This window comes from Mustela erminea, chromosome 4 (assembly GCF_009829155.1).
Source record: "Mustela erminea isolate mMusErm1 chromosome 4, mMusErm1.Pri, whole genome shotgun sequence".
Classification (NCBI taxonomy): Eukaryota; Metazoa; Chordata; class Mammalia; order Carnivora; family Mustelidae; genus Mustela; species Mustela erminea.
In genome coordinates, this window is record NC_045617.1 from 148,443,044 (window position 1) to 148,463,730 (window position 20,687).

Consider the following 20,687-nt stretch of genomic DNA (forward strand, 5'->3'; position numbering starts at 1 on the left):
TCTTTTCCTGTATCCACCCTTGTCCCGCTTAGTTCTGTTGGCCGGTGAGCTGGGGAGGCCCCTGGCCTTGTCATGAGAAGGAATTCAAGGACAGAGTCGCAGCACAGCGGACAAGCGACACACGTGGGAAAGTTTATTAAAAAGTACAATCTCTAGACTTGAGAGAAGACAGCTCGAGAGAGAGAGAGAGAGAGAGAGAGAGCGAGCGCAAGCTGTGCAACCTAGGGGTTGTCCTTCTTTTACACACAGTTGTTAACTAGGGGGCGGAAAGCAAGGTTTCCCGCTTTTTCCCTCCTCCCTTGCCCAGGGGTTTCCGGTCGTGGCGCCGCCATCTTGGGCCTGCCTGGCAGGATCCGGCTTCTCGCGGACGCTGCCAGGACGGGCCCCTGACCTTCCCCACAGCCGGCCGTGGCCTCCTCCTTGCTGGCCTCCAGAGCCTCACTGGCCACTCTAAAAGTCCTGTCCTGCAGAGGCATCACAGGGGTCTCCGTAGCACCCGCGCCGGGCCTCCAGCGGCCCCAGAAAGTCGCTGCACGTGGGTCCTCCCCGTGAACGCCGAGGGCCCGGGGCGCGGCCCGCGAAGCACTTCCGGCCCTTCTAGGCCCTTAGGCGGCCTCCGCAGCCCCTACCCGGGAGCAAAGGGAGGCTGGGGCCGTGAGGCTCCTGCCCTTATCATTGCTCGGACCCCGCGCAACCTTGCTCAGGCGTGGGGTCCCGGGAGCTCACCCCAAGTCCCCTTCCGCGAGGGGGTGGTCGGAACCCGCCGTGTCTCGGTGCGCGGCCTCTGCCTCTGTTGGCTTCCCCGGGGCTCGCTGGCCTCCTGAAGGGGCCCGGGGAGCCCTTCTCGCGACTGCTTCTAAAGAGCAGTACGAAACCCCTAGAAGGACGAAAGAGCCAGTCGTGCGACACAGCAGTTCCCGAACTGAGTGAAAAAACAAGTGACACGGCGTGAACGCACTGTTCCCTCAACGACAAGACCCGTCTCAGGACGCATCACGTCGAAACAGTGAGTACGAGATGTAGACGTGCTCTGAGAGGGGGGCGGTCTGGGGCGAAGGGCCAAGAAAGAATCCTTGGGACGTTTTGCGTGCCAAAAGGTGTTTCTATGACAGCACAGGGTCGGGACCGTGGGCAGGAAGAGCTGCAGCTGTGATTGTGGGAGGGACCGATGCGACACGTTTACGTTTGTAGAGGGAGGGAAGGTAGAGCTCAGGGAAGTTTCAGGAATTTCTGGGTGCTGAGAGCAGGGTGCCCCAGGACCTTGGAGGTCTGGCTATTGTTAAGGGAGCCTTAGGTTGTTAATAACACGTGCGCATTGAGGCAGCCGTGAGTTCCTTGGGGACTGTCAGGTGCTGCGTGTCTCAGGATTTTTGAATCCGTGTGTTGCGGGTTGTAAGGAGATTAATTAATTCATTAAGCTACATCTCTCTTGCCTGTGTTGCTCTCCTCAATGAGAAAAATTTTCCTTGGTGACAGAACCACAGGAACTTCAGACCATAGCTTGTTCCCTACATTCTTATGGGAAGGGTACGCCAGATTTTGGTTCGAGGTTAGAGATTCTGAGAATGTAGATATTTTTCCCATCCAAGCTCACCAGTCGCCAAGGTAAGAAAACCAGCAAAGGTGCTGACCACAGTGTCTGGCTCCTTGAGGGCTCCCCAACCCCCAGAGATGTAGATACTAGTGATTTAACTTTTACTTTTCTTGGGCATGGTGACATTTCTTATAGGTGACCATGATGAAGTTTTGAGGGATCCTAAAAATAAATCAGAACTCACCCCTTAATTCGGTCATTTTTTTTAAATTTATTTTTTTTCTGAGGTACAGTTGACATACAGTGTATTAGTTTCAGCTTGTACAATGTAATGATCCAGTATTTGGGAACATTGTGAAGTGATCATCACAGTGTCTGGTAAACATATGTCACTTTACATAATGCCAAAAAAAAAATTGTGTGTGTGATGAGAACATTCCAGATTTACTCTCAACAACTTTCAAATATGTAACACAGTATTGTTAACTATATTAATTTTAGTTATATATATGACTAAATATATGTACTAAATATGTAACATACCTGTATTTACTTATATGTATGAAGTCATTTAGATAAGGGTGCTAAAGAATGCTGTCCACACCCTTCCCTGAAGGACGAGAGCATGGGGTTGATGAGTGCCAGGAAATGCGAAGGGTCGGAAACTTCACCCAAACTTTGCAAGTTAAGCTTGCCGCACACAGTTTCCCGGATACTGGTGTAAATCACTAGACTCCTGGGTTAGGGACAGTAGAAAGTCTATTATTCTAGTAACAGCACTAGCCAGACTATCAGCATTTTTTTTTCTCTGGTTTCCTGGCTCTAATTCTCAGAGGGCAAAACCATGACATCTCTGCATTCAGTGGGTTCTAAGAGAGAAACCCTAAACCGTGGATCCCCATTAATTTATAATGAGCTGTAAGCATGCCTGTCGTCACTCTGGAGAGACTGTCTTCCGGGGGTGTTTGCTGTATAAGCACCCTTAAACAGAAAATCCAGAACAAAGAGCATTCAGTGCCTTGCTAGCAATACATGCAGAAATGTGAGAGATTCATCAAAGAAAGATTATGGCCCAACAATGAGTTGCTTTCACTCATTGAAGTTTTTTTCTTTTGTTTTCTTTCTTTCTTCTTCATCTTTTTTTTTTTTTTTTTTTTTTTTTTTAAGAAGCTTGGCTTGGGAAATTTAAATCTGAATATTTGCCTAAACTCGCCGAATAGAAGGGACCCAGGGACACTTCTAGTAGCTGTTTCCTCTGGGCACCAACCTCAGGGCTGCTGGGTTTCTTGAGTAGAGGGTGCCAGCCACGCATTTGGCTTTGTCTGGTAAAGCAGATGATTAGCACTAGTTGAGTTTCAGGTGGTTAAAGGTTCATGGAGACAGGTTTGGAGATCGGACAATAGTGTAGAATGGAATTACAATGTGTCTGTTTCCTTAATCCAGTGTTAGGTTATAATGATCTAATGTGTAAGTCCCTTGTCTCCTGGAACTGGGGTAACATTCTTGGCGAGTCTGTCATTTGACCAGTTGCAGCCAGGTGGGCTCTTGTTGGAGCACAGATAACAAGCAGCACAGCAGGGCTGGGGTTTCAGCCCACTAAGATCCAGAATGGAAAAGTGGAAATGGTTGTCTTCTCCTTCTGTCCCACACTTCCCTCAAGACAGAGAAAAGAAAGGGAATCTTTCAACACTCATCTAAGTAGGCATACTGATGTATTGGTAAGTCCTTTGTCTTAAACAGTGTAGCTGCTCAACACTGATTACTGCTTAGCACATTCTCTGAGACCATGTTGGAATCATTTTGGAATTAATGTGACTCCCTCCCACTGCTTATTTTAAAAGGTTGTGAGTTACGGTTGCCCTGTTGTGGTTAATTAAAGTTAATGGAGGTTTCTTTCCTTTCAAAAAAGCTCTGAGCATTGTAAAGAAACCATGGGGTCACAACCCAAGTGGACTGCCTAACAGGCAGGAAAAGTTTTCAAAAAGTGATGGCCCTTCAAGAAGATATTTCTCCTGTGACTCTAGTAGCAGTAATAATAATGATCATATATATATATATTTTTTCCCTGCAAAATGCTATCCTTTCTCTGAGGATTGAGCTCAAGGACCTCATATTATGAGGCCAGCATGCTGCCGACTGTGCCAAGGCAATTGACAAGGAATGTTCTGTCCTTTTTTCTCAGAGGTTTTGCAGCTACTTTGATGATTTTTCCTAGCAGTGTAAAATCCACTTATCTTCTGGATCCACTGGGATGAAAATTCTGTTTTGGGCAGTGATCAAATGAAGTCTCAGTCAAGGGCTGCCACATCCTGTTTCCTCAGTGGTTCCTAGCAGGGCAGAGATGGTGTTGGTACCAGTGTGCTCAGGGGACTTGAGGTTTTGGGTCACTCTAAGAAGGGGACTGGGATTTAGGGAAGGGGCAGGGCAGGCAGGTTACTCGGCACAGGACCCCCATCGCCCTGTACTATATGTTACATTGCATCTTTATGACGACTCTAAGCCCAGTGTTTCCCGATGAGGGGAATGTGAAATCAGTTTAATGGTGGGTAGCTCACAACATGGTAAAGAATGGGATGGAATCTGAAACATCAGAATGCAGTGCACGTGTGCGAGTAAGTGGTAATTCAGGCAATTTTTGTTCCTGCTATATTTGTGTGTCTGGGTGCAGATGTAAACTCAACTTCAAACTGGACATGGGCCAAAAAGTTTGGAAGCCGCTGACCTGAGTTCAGAGTGACCCCTGTGGTTTATGTGGGTATCCCCTGGGCTGAGCAAAGCAGAGGACTGGAAAGGAGCACCTCAGTGTAGGGCAGAGGGAGCAGTTCTGTGTTTTTGTGGCTTTTCAAATAAGAGTTTGACTTTTGATAATTTGTGGCCATTGTTAATGAAACTTTTACTTGTGCTCTAGACAAAATGTTGAGAACGCTGTGGCACCTTACTAAAAGGCCCTTCTATTTCCTGAACAGGTCCGATATCTGTGCCATGCTCGGGATCCCCTCTCAGTTTTTAGTTAGCCTGTGATTTGAGGTTATCTTCTTTCCTGTTAACTCTTTACTGGGTTAAAAATTTAAGAATAGGGAAGAAAAGTGCTAACGCCCGAACAGGGACTTGAACCCTGGACCCTCAGATTAAAAGTCTGATGCTCTACCGACTGAGCTATCCGGGCTCACAAGGAGAATACCTAACACATCAGCTGTAGTCAATTTATCTACAAACTTGCAAGGAAATTTACAAGTTTATTGTGTGATTCTGGTTCAGAACCACTCATTCAGGAGATGGTTATAAGTACACCAGGCAGCATAGAAACTCAATCACAAGGAGGGAGCTCTTGAATACTGAAATCTGTGTTATATTAAAATAATACTGCCCCAAATTCTTTTTCTATATAAAGTATAGCTGTACAGTATATGTACAGGTCAATACTATATATATAGATATATACTATACTGTACAGAATTCAGTGCAGTCAAGAGCTACAGAATGCTGGCCTTCAATTCCTAGGCTTCCCAGAGACAAATCTCAAATATTCTACATTTGGGCTCAAATAGAGCATTTTCAAAAGGAAGGTGATCCATTGCCAGTGCTTCTAAGGTTTTAGACAATACTTTGGACACCTGAGTATGGGTTGAGAAATGGAATGGTTTGATTTTGTGTTGGGTCTCAGCTGCCTTTTTTTATTAGTTTTTTTATTTAAATAAATTTTTAATTTTTGAGGAGTTTTAGATTTACTAAATTACAAAAATATACAGAGTTGCCATATACCCATTGTCCTTGGTTATTCACATCTTAAATTATAGATGCATTTTAAGAAGACTAATGAGAATACTGTGCACATATAATTAGAGATATATTTCTCAGCTTAGAAAGATAATTCCCAACATTCATTTGTCCCCCAGGGTCCTATCTCTTCATCTTTCCAGGTAAACACTGTCTTGAATTAGGGGTTTATTTTCTATCTCATGTTCTTTATAATTTGGCATCTATTACAGTGTTTTTAAGTTTCTGAACAATATACTGTGGAAACTTCCACGATGAAATTCAAACTTTAGGATTTATTAAAAACAAAAACAAAAACAAGACCAATCTCAGGTTTATTTAGGCATCTCTGTTTACTTAATCATCTTCTCAGTGTCCTTCAGTACCAGCACATTTTGGGCATGAAATTCTATTAATCACTGACCACATTCCCTCAAACACTAGGGTTTCCTAACGTTAGCAGGCCTGGGAGCAAGGGTCCAAAAGAAAGCAGGAGGCCTGCTGCTAACCCACTCCTCCCTCCTCTTCCCAGCTTTGTGCTCCAGAGACTCCATTCTTTTGGAAGCCATCTTAGGGGTTTGGGGCTGGGAATTCTGGATTCTGGGAGTGGAGTAAAGGGCATCGGGGTGATGAACTTTTTCTAGGTTTAGTACTGGACATCCTGAGTCCCAAGGCAAACTGTGACCCTAGAAGACCTGCTTCATGTGGGACAGAGGTTCCTGTGTTACTGGGATCTGTTTTACCTAGGTGGAAGACTTTTCTTAGGTCATTAATTCCTCAGCCAACTTATCTTCAAGTAAATAAATATCCCATGTTGTGAGACATTTCTCATCAGTTCTCTATCACTTGTCTCTCAATTCAACTGCAACTTTCCTGTGATCTTATCAGCCTGTAGACAGCCTAGCATGGCTGCAGTACCCCTCACTTGTCTTTAAAGTAAAAGAAAAAAGGAAAGAAAGAAGCTCATTTTATTTTCAAATATTTAAATTTGAGTTAGATAACATATAGTGAGAAAGAAGCTTTTGAATAGTGCCCCCCCTCTCCCTTTTCTCATCAAATTTTTAGGTATTTCGTTCCATCTTTTGGTCTCCAGGTTAAGTGCTTGACAAGGGCCCGATGGCTAGAAGACTTACTTTACTTGGAACACTGATGCTATCCCTTTAACCATTTCATGATTTAGCTAAGTAAGTAAAAGAAAATGTAACTAGCATTCAAAAAATTTTATAGTTGCTGGGGACAAAAATAGGATTCAAAGAACTGGGAAGAGTTACAAAGATATATGTTATAGGGCTGGGGATGTAGCTCAGTGGTAGAGCGCATGCTTCGCATGTATGAGGCCCCGGGTTCGATCCCCGGCATCTCCAAGCTGTTTTAGCCTCACGATCAGAAACTATGTTTTTAAAATGTAGTATTATTGGACTTCTATCCTCTTATTCATCAATTTCCTACAGTGTTCTACCCACTTCATGTAGAGCTGTGTATAGAGAGAGGAAAACATTTGGGGATATCTCTATCTGAAACCAATAAAACTGGAAACGTAGATAAAAGCACCCAAGGGAGAGATGGCCAAAGCAGAGCAGCCTGGAAATCTGCCCAGGACCCATTAATATCAGGCAGTTTGTAGTATCTGGCTGGCCTTAAAAGGCAGAGATAATCTTGGCCTGAAAATACAGAGAGGAGATAAAGGGTTGTTACTAGAGTCTTGTTGCTGGATCATGGCACGAAAAAAAATAGGACAAGTATTGGAAAAAGGAGGAAGCCTAGCTCGGTGGGGGCAAAATGGAAGTCAGCAGCTCGGTTGGTATACTGTGCAGCTCACAGCATAAAAAGCAACAGTAACATTAGTACCTTCTTATCAGAACTTTGGAGACGTTTTTCTTGTGGTGGGCCGGTTAGCTCAGTTGGTTAGAGCGTGGTGCTAATAACGCCAAGGTCGCGGGTTCGATCCCCGTACGGGCCAGTGATTTGTTTTCTATCCTCTCTCCTTGACCACTTTTGGGTGGAAAAGGAGGACCACCATCTAAGGTAAGACAGTTCACTGTGTCCCCACAAGGAACGTTTTGCCACGAGTCCAAACCATCCTAGGAGAACTCAGAGAACACCTCTTGGAAAGCCAGCGAGCTCAGAAAAGCAGCAGGACTCCTGAGGGACGATTAAATTCATTAGAAGGAAACATGTCATCTGTTTGTGCAGCGCCCTAACACTGCCCTTGAAATAGTCCAGAAACAGGTTTCCGCCCCGCGGACACCTGTGAGATGAGAAGACAGGGCTCGTTTTGCTGCTTGGCTGAGGGTTTGGGTTTGGGTCCAGCAGCACGCAGCGGGAAGTCCGTCTAGAGGCAAGCATGTTCTCAGGGAAGGGAGGACTCAGCCCTTGCGCCCCGTCTCCGTGCGGATGCCTGCAGCCCCGCGGTTATGGCAGTGTCCCGGGTCAGCCTCATGTCCCACGGAAGCCAGCTCTCTGCTCCCTAACTCTGTGTCTCGGTCTTCCTGGCACAGCCGATTTCCTTTCTTCATTCGCGACCCCACCGATGTCAGTCTCGTTGAGGGGCTCCCACGCATCCTCTCTGGGCCTGGAGAACCCTGGGATCCAGCCGACAGCCTCCGGCAGTCGGGGGCGCGCGAGCGGCCGGCCCGGCTTCCGCTGCCGGGCTGGGGGGTCTCTCGGGCCTCGCCCCCACACGCCGACAACGTGCAGGGGACCAGGAGCAGGGTCGGCGCTTTGGGAAGGCGTCGTGGGCTCCTTATGAGGATTGGGTCGCGAGAAGAGCCGGGGAGGTGCTGGGAGCTCTGTTTTCCCAATTTCAAAAGTGGAAGGGAAGGAGGGAGAGTCAAAAGTCGGTTATGGTTGTATGCACCTAAACGTGCATGAGATACACGCACAATTTTTTTTTTAACTAAATATTTAATGTATTCAGAGAGAGACACAGTATGTGTGGCTCGTTGGTCTAGGGGTATGATTCTCGCTTAGGGTGCGAGAGGTCCCGGGTTCAAATCCCGGACGAGCCCGTCTTTTGTTGCCCTCCCACCGCTCAATTTTTACTAACTCAGAGTTAAGTTCTAACACAAATCAGACGCATACAGCCGCCATCCCATTCAGCGGCTGTACCTTCATGTAGAAATGTGTAGGCTGCACACGCACTCAATCCGAGGAAGTAATATGGTGACTCACTTAAAAGGGACAAGCACTTCTCAGTTTTACCTTTTATTCCGTGTTCTATCAGCTCTAAAGTGATTTTTGCAAAGGTTGATGTTTCTGGTTCTTCTAGATGTTCCAACGACACAGTTGTGAATGTGTGAAAGCATAGGAAGACCATAGTCACCTCATTTCGAGGTCATCCACCATTCATGCATCACTTTTTTATTTAAAAATAAAACTGAACTATAGAGTTGGGGTTTTGGCAACCTTTGTACAAGAGATTTGGGCTTTCCTTGTTAGCACAGTGTTGACTGTTCCCCCATCTTTCAGGGGATTGGGGTTCTGCTTCCTTATTGCAAAGGGTTTGGTTCTGCAGGTTTGGTTCTCATTAAGCACATATTTATTTAGCATCTATTATATTTAATAAACTTCTGCAGTCAGTGGTAGACAAAACAAAACAAAAAAATCACTGGGTCCTGTTTCAGGGTTGTCAAATATTTTATATTAAAATGAAATTGCACCTCCCCTCCCTTTTCTGTGTGTGTAAGCCTTGATGGTGGAGAAGTACAAAAAATTTCAGATAATGCTTAATATGCTTTGCCTTTCATGTCCTCCTCCTTAGAAGACAAGATCAGACAAAAATCTAGAATTCTATGCTCCTAGTGGGTCAAGAGGAATTTGTATGTCCTCATAATAGATTGGGGGAAACCTACCTCTAACTGCCCGGCTAGCTCAGTCGGTAGAGCATGAGACTCTTAATCTCAGGGTCGTGGGTTCGAGCCCCACGTTGGGCGCTTACTTTTGCTTCCTCTTCCAGTATTTATTCTTAACTGAATTTCTGCACATTCAGAAAGGAGGTCCCACACCACTGTCAAACAAGAGGAGTTTTGAAGATCAGCACTTCTGAGGTGTGGAATTAATGGACTCACAGTGAGTGGCAACAGTTCACTGGCTCTGCAGAGCTCCTCCGACCCGCTCTCTTAATCTTGCAGATTGGGCTCGTCGCCCCCTAGTGGGAATGCGTTTTCTGGCCACTTAGAGATGTTAATACTACAAGTCTGTGGTAGGCAACCGGCTCTGTACATTTAAGCTCCTCAAATGATTCTGAAGTACTACACCCCGAAAAAGGGTTTAGGATACGGGGAGAAGGATGCAGAGATGTTGAAAAAGGTAAGTCTGAAGGTGGAGAAACAGTTCAAACACAGGGACCAGTTTGATGGGCAGCATTGTCCACGCAGTTTCGAGAATGCTGACTCCACTTCCTGGCCCAAGCTAGTGTCATTTTCCCCTTTTCTTTCTTTCTTTCTTTTTTTTTTTTTGGTGGGGGGTTCCAAGGTAGAGTTCAGTGATTCATCAGTTGCATATAACACCCAGTGCCCATTACATCACCCACTTACCCTCATCCCCTGCCAAGAAACAAACTTACGCAGCCCATTACATTACCCACTTACCCTCATCCCCTGCCCCAGCAACCCTCATTTTTTTCCCTAGAGTTACCTCTCTTATGGTTAAGTGTCCCTGTCTGATTTTGTCTTATTTTATTGGGGTGAATTTTCTATTACCACTGCCTCACACACCTGTTCAGTTCCTGTTCACCACACTGGGACAGCACAACGGACCTCCCAAAACAATGCTCTTTCCAACCTTTCTTCATATATGACAAGTGGAAGAACCAAACAACCCACAGCAAATTGCAGTTGCCTACACAATGGAATCTAAGATGTAGGCTTGTTTTCAAAAATCCAAACTGCATTTCTACCTCCAGCTTGTCTGAACTCTCCACCCTCTCAAAAAAAACCTGCCCTGTCCAGTCCCTGATGTTCGTTCACGTCGTGCCTACCATGTACCCTTTTTCTGCCTACAGATCTACGCTGGTTGTGGACGAGGTCAACTCAGCTCTGTGCAGGGGCGCTACTACCCCAGATATGAGTGGACTTTGCTGTTAAAATCATTCCCGTGGTCAAACTGACCAAGACTTATTTTGTGAGATTTCCCTGTCCCTCTGTGAACATTCCACCGTGCCAGTCTTCCTTTGTCATTCCTTGGAAGCCATCGTGGACTCACTAGCATTGACGGACAAAATGCCCCGGCCATAACAGAGAAAGCACACACATACGTACCTCTTCCTTGATGCTAAAAGCCCAGTTAGCCGCATGGGTTCCTCTCTCTTTGCTAACACTGTCCTGATGTTCTCTTCAGGCCTCAGGACCGTCCAGTGGAGGTGCTGTAACTTGGGTATTCGGATCTGGCTGTGCATGTGAATCATCTGGTGAGTTTCAAAAATTTGATTCCTGGGCCCCATCTCAGCTGCTGTGAAGCTGAATCTCTGGTGGTTTAGAAACCGGTGCTTTTGAGGTGCTTCTTTCTAACATGATGGACATGGCAACTTGGCGGCCTAGTCAGGCTAGAATTCCACAGGGAGCCAAGATCTTACAGGAAACAGTGATTCTAGGTGTGTAACATGAACTTTTGGGTTCAGAAACTTGATGTTACGGGTTTTTCTGCCCCTCTCTCTCTCTACATCCCTCTTCCCAGTTCAGGTAAACTCTGGAGGGATGAGATGCTGATGACCCAAATGAAACATACTTGGCCATTTATTCATCCCAACGTGTACTGCTCGCTCCTGTGTCAGGCATCGTTTTGGGTGTTTGGGATTTATCAGTGAACAAAGCAAAGGTCCCTGCCCCTTACAGTCCATGGAGGGAGGCAGACAGTAACAAATACACATATGAGTCAACTGAACTTGATGTTGGATGTGGCCAGCGTGCTGCGGAGAGCGGAGGTTTGTTGTGGCAGCAATCAGGGCTGTCGGGTTAGGTGTTCTGAAGGGGGCTTTTGAGCACAGAGAAACCACACTGCCTTTTTCAAGTTTCTAAATAGAGGGATCAGGCAGAACCGAAGGCAGGAGCACGTTTGCGGTAGTGTGGCTGCAACAGTATGTTTGGAGAGAAAGTAGGGGGAGGAGGTAAAAACGTGTGAGACCTCACAGGCTTTGTAAGGACTTTGAATTAGGTGAGACAAGAAGTCTCTGAAATTTCTGTGTGGAAGGGTAATAGGATCTAATCTACCTTTTAAAAAGGGAACTCTGGATGTTGTGTTGAGGACAGAGCTCAAGGGGAAAGTGGTAGAAACGAGGACACCAGTTGGGAGGCTTTTGGCAACCAGAGTGTCAAGTCAGACCAGAGTAGTCACGGAGCAGGAGTGGAGAAGTGAGATGTTTTCTGGGTATGTGTGGAAGGCCGTTCCAGGGCTTGTCTGGTGGCCATGAAGGATAGCCAGGAATCACTAATTTAGAGTGCCAGCCTGATAAACGTAGGCCAAGAAACAAACTTACGCAGCCCTGTGTGTGTGTGTTTATAACTGCCCTCATCTCAGAGGCCAAAATTCCTATGAAAGGTTGACTAGTGGATAATCAGAGCAAAAGGAATCAGACACCAACATTATTTATGTTGTTGTGAACACCTGATACTGCTCACCGTCCGCCCCCCACCCCCAGACTACCTTGAACCCTGGCGTATCTGGGCACAATGGCGTCAGCACAAATTACTCTCCATCCTCTCCCAACCAAACCTTTCTTTTTTCTTTACCCAGTAGCCTGAATATTGTCATTAATAGATCACTTGCTCCATGTGAGGTTATATTTAGTTCTGAAACTCTTCTGTATTTTGCCTATTTAGCTCAGTCATACCTGTAAGTTAGGGACAGGGAATCACATGGTTTAAACCAGGCAGACTCCCTAGTGTTTGGAGATATTGTCATTACATACACAATGAAACGAAGAATCAAGAGTCAATACAAAATGCACGAACAAAAAGTAACTTTCCTAGAAGGGTACACTGAACCCTGTTTTCCAAGTCTCTTTTAACAAGGCAGAGTTTTTCAAATCAACTTTTAGTAGGCACCTTTCTCGTGTTGGATACCTAAAATGGAAACACACATACAACATGGTCTGTGCCTTTTTGAGGGCTGTTTTCCACCTACTGGGTGAATGTACCTGGCTCAGTGAGAATTAAATCCTCTGCTGTGTTTCAACTATCTGGCCCCAGGAAACGAGGGGGTTTGGTGTGACTGATTTAAAAATAGATGACAGTGACATGATTTGGATAGTTAAGAAATCACCAGCATTTACCAAGTAAAATCAAAGGAACAAAGGCCTTATATCTCGTTCATATATTCTGCCCACCTGACAGGTCAACCGTTGAGGATTTCTGGACCACGTCGTGGATCTCCCTTTCCTCACCTGATAGCCTCTGCTTGATGCTTTGATTTCCAGGGTGCCACAAGAACTGTAATGGGTTATCCTGGGTACAACAAGTATTACTGTATTAATAAAGCACATATCCTTCTGTCAATAAACTTATTAGATTTTTGGATTATAAACATCTTTTGGGTTTCTTGGAACATATGGATTTTTCCTGTTTTTACAGCTCCTTGGCTATATTATTAATAAATCTGAGTTGACATATTTAAGAATTGAATTTCTGAACCTAAGACCTGTGGCACCATCTCCATGGCCAAGGCTGTCCCTAAGCTTGGTCCTGAGCACCAGCTAATCTAACTCCTTTGAAATATCATTCTAACTGCAAAGGAGTCCTTGATGAAAGGAGGTTGGAAAGGGCCTGGGGAGGGGGCGAGTCTTATTAGCGGGGGCTTGCCGAAGCAAAACACCATACACTGGAGGGCTTAAACAACAGAATTTATTTTCTCAGTTCTGGAGGTTGAGAAGTCCAAGATCAAGGTGCCATCTGATTCATTTTCTGGTAAGAGCTCTCTTCTTGGTTTGCAGAAGACTGCGTTCTCATTGTGTCCTCATGGGTGAGTTCTCTTCTTGTAAGGACACTAATCAGAGTGCATCAGGGCTCTACCCTGATGACCTCATTTAACTTTAATTACTTCCTTATTCTGAATACAGCCACACTGGGGGTTCAGTGTATACGTCAATAAAGCTTTAACATACGAATATGGGGGCACAATTCAGTCCATAAGAAGGGGACCAAAAAAACCCATTCAAAACACAAGGTGACATTTGGAACTCAGAAAGTTCTCTAGCACATAGTAAGTACTCAGATATTTTTTGAATGAATGATTTCAACTTTAGTTCGCTCAACACGATCTTTAATACATATAACGCTGTATTATAAATACTACTGAATTAAAAGTCATCTTACAGTGGCTTTTTCTCAGGACAGTTAATCTGGAAGTAGAACGCACAGACTCTGTTCGTGACTAAAGCTTGAACGGTACTGGACTGAGTCAGGGATGAATAAAAAAAGCCAGACCTTAGTAATGTGAGGGGCTGCCGACCCAGCTGTGGAAGTCCAGAGAGGAATCTGAACTTGGGAGGTCGGTCTCTGGAAAAAAGGAATGGGGGGGTGGGGTGGGGGGTGGGGGCAGAAGCACAGTGTTGTGAACACAAGGTTCTGGTCCGGCCTGTCCAGGGAAGGAGGGCAACACAACCCGTGCGGCCCAGTGGGCTTCGGAGGCCGGCTCGGTGGGCCAGTGCGCGGAGTGGAGGGTAAAGGAAGGCAAGGCCTTCCTCCTGTTTCCGGGGCAGACTAGGAGACCTGTGAGAGGCCCAGCCGTAGGCCAAGGAGAAAGGAAGCATCTAAATCAAGAGCGGTTATCTGTACCAGCGCCCCAGAGGATGACCCTCCAGGCATTCCAGAAACAAAAGATAATAGTATTTCCAGAAGCGACAGAGAAGAAAATGTAACGAACGACCTCAGCTACTTTCAGAGACTATAGCTCAGAGAACTGCTGCATGCATGACCGGATTCCACGGTAGCGCCTCTGGGAAAGGGGCCTCAGCTGTCCTGTAACAAAGAACAAGGAAAGCAATTACTTCCAGGTGTGGTGTAAAGATTAAATTATGCTTTCTTTCTAGCCCGTCACACTCTTTCGAGTCTCATTAAGGATAAGGCACTGCCCCCTTTGCTTAATGCTTCTATGAATAATCCTAGGATCTTAGTGGAAGAAACAGTATCCAGAAAAAGTTAGCTATGTCTGGGAAGGTTCCTCCATAGGCCCCCTTCTAGGAACATGTGTTCTCATTTGAAACATATCAGCGTTCAGTGTGGAAAACAAGAGACTCAAAGTAGGCTTCAGAAAGGGAAAACAGATGCTAAAAGGAGGTCAGAAAAGGGCTACCTCCCAGGCTCAGGTCATGGTCTCAGGATCCTGGGATCAAGTCCCACATTGGGCTCCCTGTCCTGCAGGGAGCCTGCTCTCCCCACCTCTCCCTGCCTGACTCTGCCTAATTGTGATCTCTAATAAATAAAAAAAGGGGGGGAATACCTCTCTCCACCTCCCCAATCCAGGTAGGAGACACCTTCCACAGATCTTGGCAAATGACTCCGTAGGCGTGTTGAGGGCTGCCCTGCAAGGCAGGACCTAATAAGCTGGATAGGCCTGAGTGGAGCTATGTTGTAATAAGGCTTCTTGAGGGAGAAGTCCCTGCATTACTGGGGGGGAGGGCACTGTATGAATATAAGAGGACTGGGGACAATCAGATAATGAGTTTTCACATTCAGCTTTCATTTACCTTTCAACTCAAAGTCCTCTACCACCAGTTCTCTATGTTGTACTTCAGCCAGACGCCCGGATTCTCCTGATGCCTGTAGTTGCTGTTTCACACCAACAGGTGACGGTATCACACGGGTCATCTGGTGTCAGGTTTACTGCTAAGAAACACAGTCACAGTTTCTTAGCAATAAACTCTTGGACAAGAAGTTACCTCTTTGAGAATATTAACTCCTGCCTCATACAGTGTCACAAGAGCTACCTATGACCATTCTTTTACTCACCAAAACTTCCTTATAAAGCACTAATAATAACGACCACTTATAAAGCCCTTGCCGCACTGAAGGCACCATGCTCTATGCTCAGGAGCCAACTTTTATTTATTTTTTTTAAAGATTTTTATTTATTTATTTGACACAGAGAGATCACAAGTAGGCAGAGAGGCAGGCAGAGAGAGAGGAGGAAGCAGGCTCCCCACCGAGCAGAGAGCCCGATGCGGGGCTCCATCCCAGGACCCTTCTGGAAATCAGGGAGGAAGGAGAAATTCTAAAATCAATTAAAAAACCAAAAAACTCAGTGGAAAAAATGTAAAATTTTACTTTGAGAAACTCCTGGAAATACGTATGTCTGTTGATATTTTAACCATTTCATGACAGTCTTCATGTGAGACATTTGCAACCAACCTATACAGTGTACCAGAGGCCAAGTGACCTACCTTAAGGCAGGGCTCATGTGGACAAAGATCGGTTTACTCTGGCCTTGGCCAGTCATCTTCACGACTTGTGTTTCAGCACATACGCATCATCAAGTGGATTCTGGAGTCTAGAGTTCAAGGAATTTCAGGACTTTTTCTGAAAAACAAATGTTTACATTAGTAGAATACACTTTTATTAAATATGGTCCAACCACAGAGGTTGCATTAAGTTAAATACCACACATCCTGAGTTAAGCCTTCAAAGCTACAACCATTAACTCTATGACCTACTCAAACTTATTCTTTGAGCTCTTAAATTCTGACAGCTCCTGGCAACAGAGACTGTCCTATTTACTGCCGTTTGTTCCTAGCCACATAGTGGACAGTCAGTGCCTGATGCATGTTTGTAAATATGAAGGTCACTGTTGTGTATATACTGCTGCTTTTCATTAATTGAGTCTCAAAACTCTAGCAGCTGACTTCTCATTCAATTATGACAGAGCCCAATGTAAAAAAAATTTTTAAAGTAGCTTTAAGACCTTGCTTACACACACACATGATCTTGGAATCAATGAAAAATGTCTCTACTTTTGTCAAAAGTGGTTTTTATCAATCACCTCTTCAAAATTCCTGTCTAGAGAATTTCATTCCATCTAGGAGGGTTTCCTTAATTAATCTCACTCAAATCTGGTCATTAATGTAGTCTAAATTCCATGTACCTGTATTTTTTGTGAAATTGCTTGCAACCTGTTGTTTTAAGAAGTAAACGGTTACCCTTATGCTTCATATGATACATTCTTGAACTTTTCCACTCTGAATTACCCAGAGGTGGGACCTGGATGAAAACCTGTCAAAGCCCCTGTGAGGGTTCCCCTGCTTGAGCCGGTGGGGGTGGGACTGCAGTGTACCCCATACACTTTGCTTTACAAATGCTGTTTCATTTCAAACTCACAATAAAACCCCTAAGGATATGTATTATCTGATCCCCATTTTGCAAGGGCACAAAGAGGTTTGAGGGGGTCACACAGCCAGGAAGAGACAGGATTCAAAGTGGCCTAAGTATTCTAAACACTAATAATGAAGTAGCAGAAAGAGAAATTAAGAAAATAATCCACTTACAATTGCACTAAAAAGAATAAAATGCCTAGGAAGAAACTTAACCAAAGAGGTGAAAGACCTGTACTCTGTTAAACTCTGATGAAACAAACTGAAGATGACACAATCACATGGAAAGATAATCCACGCTCACGGACTGGAAGAATTAATATATTTTTAAAAGATTTTATTTATTTATTTGCCAGAGAGAGAGCGCACACAAACAGGCAGAGTGGCAGGCAGAGGCAGAGGGAGAAGCAGGCTCCCCGCTGAGCAAGGAGCCCGAGGTACTTGATCAGGACCTAAGCGGAAGGCAGACGCTTAACTGACTGAGCCACCCAGGTGTCCCTAATAGGCTAAAAATGCCTACACTACCCAAAGTAATCTACAAATTTAATGCAATCCTTATCAAACACCAACAGCATTTTTCACAGAACTAGAACAAAATACACTAAAATTTGTATAGGACCATGTGGTTCTATACTAATTTTAGTGCATATTTTATGTGTGTGTGTGTGTGTGTGTGTATCTCACATATAATAACATGTACTTCAAGATTACTACAAAGTTGTAGTAATCAAAACAGTATGATACTGGCACAAAAACAGACACACAGATCAATGGAACGGAATAGAGAACCCAGAAATAAACCCACATATATATGGTCAATTAATCCATGACAAAAGAGGCAAGAATATACCATGGGGAAAAAGTCTCTTCAGTAAATGGTGCTGGGAGAGCTGGACAGCAAGGAAAAGAATGAAACTGGACCACCTTCTTAGACCATACACAGAAATAAACTCAAAATGGATTAAGCATCTGAATGTGAGAAAGGAAACCATAAAACCCCTGGAAGAAAATACACATAGTCATTTCTCTGACATAGGACTGAGCAACATTTTTCTAGATATATCTCCTGAGGCTAGGGGAACAGAAGCAAAAATAAACAACTGGGAACACACTAAATCAAAAAGCTTTTGCACAGTGAAGGAAACCATCAACAAAATGAAAAGGCAGCCTACTGAATGGGCGAAGATATTTACAAACGACGTATCTGATAAGGGGTTAGTAACCAAAATACATGAAAAACGTACACAACACCCAAAAAGCAAATAATCTGATTAAAAATAGAGGAGGGGTGCCTGGGTGGCTCAGTGGGTTAAGCCTCTGCCTTCGGCTCACGTCATGATCCCAGGGTCCTGGGATTGAGCCCCACCTCTTTACTCAGTGGGGAGCCTGCATCCCCCCCCCCCCGCCCGCCTGCCTCTCTGCCAACTTGTGATCTCTCTGTCAAATAAAGAAATAAAATCTTAAAAAAAAAAAAAAAAGGATTCAAATCGACATTTTCTCAAAGAAGACACAAATGGCCAACAGACACATGGAAAGATGCTCAACATCACTTATCAGGGAAATACAAATCAAAAGCACAATGAGATATCACCTCACACCTGTCAGAATGGCTATAATAAAGAAGACAAGAAATACCAAGTGTTAGTGAGGATGTGGAGAAAAAGGAACCTTCATGCACTGTTGGTGGGAATGCAAACTGGTGGTACAACCACTGTGGAAAACAATATGGAGGTTCCTCAAAAAATTAAAAATAGAAATACTATATGAACAGGTAATTTCTTTGTTTTTTTTTAAGATTTTATTTATTTATTTGATAGAGATTACAAGTAGGCAGAGAGGCAGGCAGAGACAGAGAGGGGGGAAGCAGGCTCCCTGCCGAGCTAAAAGCCCCATACAGGGCTCGACCCCAGGACCCTGGGACCATGACCTGAGCCAAAGGCAGAGGCTTTAACCCACTGAGCCACCCAGGCACCCCTGAACTGATAATTTCACTGCTGGGTATTAATCAAAAGAAAATGAAAACACTAATCTGAAAAGATATATCCACCCCCACATTTATAGCGGGATTATTTACAATAGCCAATATATGGAAGCAACCCAGTCCATCAACAGATGATTGGATAAAGAAAATGTAATATATAATATATAGGTACACATATAATGGAATATTACAAAGTCATAAAAAAGAATGAGGGCGCCTGGGTAGCTCCGTTGGTTAGGTGGCAGCCTTTGGTTGAGGTCATTATCCCTGGGTCCTGGGATGGAGTCTGCTTCTACCTCTGCCCCTCTTTCCTCTCAATCTCTCTCTCTCTCTCAAATAATAAGTCTTTTAAAAAAAAAATGAGATCTTGTAGTTAATGACAGCATGAATGGACATGGAGAGTATAATTTTAAGTGAAATAAGTGAGAGAAAGACAAATACCACATGATTTCACTTATATGTGGAATCTAAAAACAAAACAAATTTAAAAAGCAGACTTAAATACAGAGAACAAGCCAGGGGTTGCCAGGGGGAGGTCGGAAGGGGAATGAGTGAAACATACAGGGAAGAGGCACGAACTTCCAGTTATAAAAGTAAACCAGGGAGATGAAAAGTATAGCATAGGGAATGTAGTAATACTGCGCGGATACTGTCTGAAGACAGACGGTCGCACTTGTCATCCTGAGCAATGAGTAATGTTGAATCATGTTGTACCCCTGAAAGTAACACTACACTGCTAATTATACTTAAAAAAAAAAAAAAAAAGTTGCCTCAATGGCTCCAAAGCCCTTGTTCTCTCCATTACATGTTGCTGTAATTTCTACCAGCGAAATTCGTTGGTAGAATTTTAAATTGTGTTAAACCGGCCCTGCCAACAGGAAAGGTCAATACATGTATTTTTGGAAGCATCCCAGCACAGCAGCCGCGAGGGCACAGGTCACCGCGAGGCGCCGCGCACTCCCCCGCACTCCGCACCTGCCCAGCCGGCTCGCGCCCCAGCGGTCTCCTCACCGCGCAGCCCGGCCCGCGGCGGTCGGCTCCGGGTTCCTACTCGCGGGATCTCGGGCCAGCAGGCGCGCCAGGAGCCTCACCGCAGGGACAACGGAAGGAGCGCCCTGTGGCACGGTAGCGGCCGCCCCACTTAAAACGAAGGGGCATTTACCTGGCCGACAACGCGGCGTGGCTCCGCTCAGCCGCCGGGTCTCAGCGCCGAGCCCACGGCCCACGGAGCTCAGCGGCGCGGCCCAGACGTGGGCCGTACGTCGGGTCTCGCGCGGCCAACGTGCGCCCCGCCCACCGCTCGGGCCCGCCCTCCAGCCGAGGGACCCCGCCCCCCGCCCCCATCCGGCCCGCGTCTACTCCCCCCCGGCTGCAAAGGCTGTCCGCAGTCCCACGCGGAGCGAGCCGGCCGCAGGGGCGGTGAAGAAGCGGAGAGAAGTGCAAGAGCCGGAGAGTGACTCCGGGGGGACCCCAACATGGCCGTCGGGGCGCGTCCACACGCAGACCCCCTCCGGCCGAGGGGCGCTCCCGCGTGCTTCCATTTTCTGGGGGAGCCTGCGAGCCGTCCCACCTCCGTCTCCAGACTCCCGCGGCTCTCTGAGGAGCCCAGGAGTGCGGAGCGCGCACGCGCACCTGCGGCCGCGGCGGCCCGCACAGCCTGCTGCGCTCTGATCCCGCGCGGGACGTGGGACCCGAGTTCCTCCCCAGCCCGCGCGCAAGAATACTTAGGAAGGAGAAAAAGGGACACCAGCGCTTTCCTGCTTCTTCCCGTTTTTACACTGAGTTGTATTTTATTTTGAAAATATATAGAAAAGAATTATATATAACTTAACATAAATGTAATTAATTATACACAAATTATATAATTTTGTCTGGTAGATATATTTGGTATATGTATATCTGGTATATATATACCAGAATTCACGTGCAAGAATGCAGGTTATACACACACACACATGCCAAAATCCCTCAAATCTACTGTTGTACCCTCCCCTCTTCCTCTCCCTCAGGCTCCCTTAAGTTCTGTCTTTTTAATCTTTGAATCTTCTCTAATGTGGACCGGAACAAAATCAAGGACTTTTTTTTCTTTTACATTTGTGTAAGTGTCACGCATATAACTT

General features: G+C 45.4%; 2 long non-coding RNA genes and 5 other non-coding genes across 9 annotated transcripts; 5 read left to right on the forward strand and 2 right to left on the reverse strand.

The window, feature by feature from the left end:
- Positions 1-268: 268 nt before the first annotated feature.
- On the forward strand, positions 269-13,041 carry LOC116587684. The gene is made up of 3 exons (XR_004284565.1): positions 269-1,006; positions 10,628-10,697; positions 12,619-13,041. It is a non-coding gene; the product is annotated as an uncharacterized LOC116587684 (long non-coding RNA).
- TRNAK-UUU lies at positions 4,628-4,700 on the reverse strand. Its single transcript has one exon. It is a non-coding gene; the product is annotated as a tRNA-Lys (tRNA).
- Positions 6,583-6,654, forward strand: TRNAA-CGC. Its single transcript has one exon. It is a non-coding gene; the product is annotated as a tRNA-Ala (tRNA).
- On the forward strand, positions 7,177-7,250 carry TRNAI-AAU. Its single transcript has one exon. It is a non-coding gene; the product is annotated as a tRNA-Ile (tRNA).
- TRNAP-AGG lies at positions 8,227-8,298 on the forward strand. The gene has a single exon. It is a non-coding gene; the product is annotated as a tRNA-Pro (tRNA).
- On the forward strand, positions 9,150-9,222 carry TRNAK-CUU. Its single transcript has one exon. It is a non-coding gene; the product is annotated as a tRNA-Lys (tRNA).
- A 491-nt stretch (positions 13,042-13,532) lies between the features above and the next one.
- On the reverse strand, positions 13,533-19,854 carry LOC116587680. 3 transcript variants are annotated; one of them, XR_004284559.1, is made up of 3 exons: positions 19,730-19,854; positions 15,663-15,798; positions 13,533-14,241 (listed from the first exon to the last, which is right to left on the reverse strand). It is a non-coding gene; the product is annotated as an uncharacterized LOC116587680 (long non-coding RNA). The 3 variants fall into 3 exon arrangements; XR_004284561.1 differs by having other exon boundaries at positions 19,579-19,854; XR_004284560.1 differs by having other exon boundaries at positions 19,543-19,854.
- Positions 19,855-20,687: the final 833 nt, after the last annotated feature.